This window comes from Lontra canadensis, unplaced genomic scaffold (assembly GCF_010015895.1).
Source record: "Lontra canadensis isolate GAN:19392208 unplaced genomic scaffold, GSC_riverotter_1.0 scaffold1, whole genome shotgun sequence".
Taxonomy (NCBI): Eukaryota; Metazoa; Chordata; class Mammalia; order Carnivora; family Mustelidae; genus Lontra; species Lontra canadensis.
Genome location: NW_022630995.1, coordinates 110,613,221 through 110,617,808, shown reverse-complemented (window position 1 = coordinate 110,617,808; position 4,588 = coordinate 110,613,221).

Below are 4,588 nucleotides of genomic sequence, written 5' to 3'. Positions count from 1 at the left end.
ACCTAAGTCTCTTCCTTCATTTCTTAGATGAACTATGCCTGACAAACAGTCCAATCCTGCAAAGAATTCTGGTTCTTCTCGGCATTTTATAGATCTCTGTGTGTAAATAACCTAACAGATTTGCATTCAGTTGGTAAAATCAAAGTTACGGGGGCTGAAGTGTGCCTATTGCCACATGCTCACCATCTGTGTTTAAAACCTTACACCATAGGCTCCCGGAGAATGAAGAAAGTGAACACAAGTAAGCCTTCTTTTCAGATCTGTACATGGCTGGCTTCCTCAATTCATTACGTCTCCTTGGAGAACGCTTGGCTGACCACATCCTCACCGGCCCCCTCCTCCAACAGTCCCATCCTTCACCGGTGGGGTGTTTCTTCATTACTGTGTCTGACAACATAGTGTATTTTCTGGGTTTGTTTTCACCCTCCTTCAGCAGAATGTGAGCTCCAAAAGAGCAGGCGTTTCGTTGTTGAGTTTACTGCGGTACCCTCATTGTGGAAAGGAATGCCAGGCACATCATAGGCACTAATGTATCTTTGCTGAATGAATGATTCCAATTTATATTTCCCCACCAATCACATTTTTCAAGGACTCCTTAAGTTCTTATTGCTGCTAGTAAATTTCATTTACATTCCTTTCCTCGGAAGAGCCGTATGGTTTAAAGCAAACCTGGAGAGCAAGATTCTAAACACCTTGTTGATAATCCTTATACAGATTAGTAACAAATGCCTAATTGTTTTAGAATTTTTTTTTTCACTCCAGCTAATTCCAGCTACAATTTTGGGACAGCTCAGTGAAAAGACCCAGCGAAATACCTACCTGTGCATTATTGGACCTACAGATTGTCCATGAAACATTTTGATGACAGCCCGGCTTTCAGCTTCCAGACAATCACACTCACAGGCAGCAACAGCAACCTATCAACATGTAATAGTTCCTGTCTGAAACTCTTTAAACTCTGAAAAATGTGTTTACATCCGTTAATTGTAAGCATAAGAAATGAAAAAATATATGAATATCAGTCTGTGAAAAGTTTACAGTACGTTATTCACCAAAAAAATTTATGTAAGTCAAAATTAAGTGCAAATGAAACAGGAGCTCTACAAAATTAGCATATTGTGTTTGTTCTCTTTCACTGAGTTTTAACTTACACTTTAAAAAATCTTTTTGTCCTCACCTCAATCACTTTTAACCCCTATTTTATAGATGAAGAAACAGACATAGGGAAATTAGATAAATTGTCTAGGAATTCGGGACAGGACAACCAAGGATCAACACTTGTGCCTTCTGAGGACACATTTAATATTCTCTCCCTATATTAAGTATGCTTCAGTTAAAAAAAAAAAATCAAATATGCAAGAAATAGCACTTTCCTCATTTTCTGTAACAATGCTCTGCTTTACAACCCATTTTTCTTGGTTGGAGGAAGACACAGCAAGCAGTTATCAATTAGGGGAGGGGTGGCCCTTTGATTCTACGTCATTGATCAACACCAGCTGTCCTACGCCTGGCCCACTGGTCCTGTGTGCACAGCTCTCTGCTGCTTCTGTGGTATCCTCATCCTGCCACTCTCTTCCCCAAATATGGCAGTTTTGTCACTTATAATGCTGTCTAAAGTTCTGACTGCACAGCACCCAACACGGTCATTTCTTCCAAGTGGAATCTCCCTGGTGACACAGTATGGTCCCAGGCCTCTGCTCTCAGGAACCATACATCCCCCCCTCCTCTTGCTTCTCCCTTCCCTGGCCCAGGTGGGGATGCTTTAAATTCTCCCAGTCTATCACTGGCTGTGGGACTTTGGGCAGGTTATTACCTTCTCTGTGCCTCAGTTCCTCCACCTTTAGATGGGAATTTATTCTACAATAAATGTTTAGTGAGTACCTAATATTTGCCAGGTACTATTCTGGATAATACAGGTAAAGCAGTAAACAAAAACAGAAAAAAAAAAAAAAATCCTTGCCCTCATGGAACATTCTTTTCTCTTTCTTTTTTTTTTCTTAAGATTTTATTTATGTATTTGAGAGAGACAGAGAGAGCTAGAGAGAGCACAGGTCGGGAGGAGAGGGAGAAGCAGGGACCTCACCCTGGTCCAATCCCAGGACCTGGAGACCATGACCCTAGCCCCTGAGCCACCCAGGCGTCCCCCTCATGGAGCATTCTTAACAATATTAGTAACAACAACCTTATAAGGTTTTGAGAGCATTAAATGAGTGCATACAGGTGTGCTTAAAAAGACTTGTGCATCACCTCCATGCTGACGAGGTGGATGAGTGTTAGTGAGGGTTTATTAACGCTGTTAGCCGCTGGTCTGTAGGGAAGGTGGTTTCCTTTCCCCAGTGTCTGCCAAAGAGTCCTTGTGCTGTCCCTGGTTAGGCCTTGGAACTAAAAGCCAGAAAAAGAAGGAGTTGCCAAACAACTTTTACTTTTTACCCTGCTTCATCCTCTCCAGAGGGAATGAGCTGAGTCAGCAATCTGCTTGAATATGGGGAAGGTAAAGGGGGAAAAGCAGGGTGAAGACCCCTCAAGGGTTTCCTCGAGTCTGTCCTGATTAGTGCTTTTTTCTGCAGGCTCGTGTCCTTTACATACACCCCCATGCACCAGATTGGGCTGCATGAGAAAGAACTATGAATAAAAGTGACAGTCTGTATGATAATGTTCCCACAAGCATTTGAAGCACTATGAGAACTTAATTGAATATACCTTCCTTTTTCTCTGGCGGCTTCGGAACTGGAGCACTCTTAGCTCCCTGGTATTTAATTAGTGAGTTCCTAACTGCCGTTCAAGATACAACTTTGACTCAGAGTCCCAATTTGTTCTTGTTTTTATTTTCCAACCAATGTAGTTAGTTGCTTATCTATGGTCCTGAATGAAGACTTCCAGCCTGGACTGACTGCTTGCCTGAAATTGGTATTTCAACAATACTGCTTTGAGCTCTGGAACTTTCGGCAGACCAACACCCTCCGAGGGCATCGGTTTCCCCATCTGTAAAATGGTAATGATAAAATCATCCTGAATTCTCAGAGTTGAAAGGAACAAACAGGTTAATGTATTTAAATCATTTAGTGCATTGCTTGACAGGTAGTCACTACTTGATAAGTATCAGTAGTTATTAGGTATTTCTTTAAGGATGGAAAAATAGGGGCACCTGGGTGGCTCAGTTGGTTAAGCGTCTGCTTTCAGCTCTCATCATGATCTGGGGATCCTGGGTCCGAACCCCGTGTCAGGCTCCCTGCTCAGTGAGGAGTCTCTTCCTCACTCTCTTTGTGCTCTGTCTCAGATAAATCAATAAAATCTTTAAAAAAAAAAAAAAAAGAAAAATAAATACAATACTTTAAAAATAGCCCTCAGGGATGCCTGGTTGGTTCAGTCGTTAAGCCACTGCCTTTGGCTCAGGTCATGAACCCTGGGTCCTGGGATGGAGTCCCACATGGGGCTCCTTGCTCAGCAGGGAGCCTGCTTCTCCCTCTGCCTGCTCTGCCCGCCACTCCCCCTGCTTGTGCTCCTTCTCTTTCTCTCTCTCTGAGACAAATAAATAAAGTAAAATCTTAAAAAAAAAAAAAAAAAAAGAATAGCCCACATATCGGTTCCTCTTTTTTTTTTTTTTAATTTTCGTAAAGGGGAAGTGTTCAAATACACCCATTTTTACTTTTCCAGCTGTTCTGTTGATGGAGAAAGAAGGAAGTCTCCAGGAGAAGCCCACAGAACTTCCTTTACTCAGCTTCCTGATTTCCTTTTCACAGTTATTTGAGAAACTAAAAACATCAGAAATGAAGTATTTAAACCTGGGATGGAGCAGTCAGGAAGCGAAGAATATGTTTCTCTTTTTGCTTACAACCTGTCTGGGTAATCGAAATGTGCTTGCAAATCTTTACTGTCTATGATTCCCAGATTTCAATAGGGATAGCACTATTCTTAATTGACTTTTCAGATACTGTGAAGAATCATACAATAATTATCTCCAAGATGGTCAGTAAATATTTTTCTGCCTAACCTTTTCCCTGAAAGAGGATTCCCAGAGGTAAGTAAATAATAATTGTATAAATAATATTTTTTTAACTGCTTCCTGTGAGCCAGGCATTAAGCAAAGTGCTTGGCATGTATTATCTCATTTAATGCCCCTAAAATGACATCATAAATGATGTGCATATCCTTGAGTATGGTTTGTAGCTGCCTAGGGCATGTCATGAAAGCATTTCTAGATGCAAAATTCCTCGAATATTTTAATTTTATTCATGAGTTTCCATGTTTATTTCTGTAGAGTGGGGGAAATAAGCATTACAATAGAGTAAATTGACTTGCATTTTTAGACTTTTCCAGAACTGGGAGCCTGTGTGGTTCAGTGGGTTAAAGCCTCTGCCTTCAGCTCAAGTCATGAACCCAAGGTCCTGGGATAGAGCCTCACCTTCCCCACGTTGGGCTCTCTGCTCAGTGGGAGCCTGCTTCCCTTCCTGTCTCTGCCTGCCTCTCTGCCTACTTGTGATCTCTGTCAAATAAATAAATAAAATCTTAAAAAAAAAAAAAAGACTTTTCCAGAATCAATTACTGTCCCCTCTGTATCATTACAATGTACACTGTAGGAGGAAGGCAT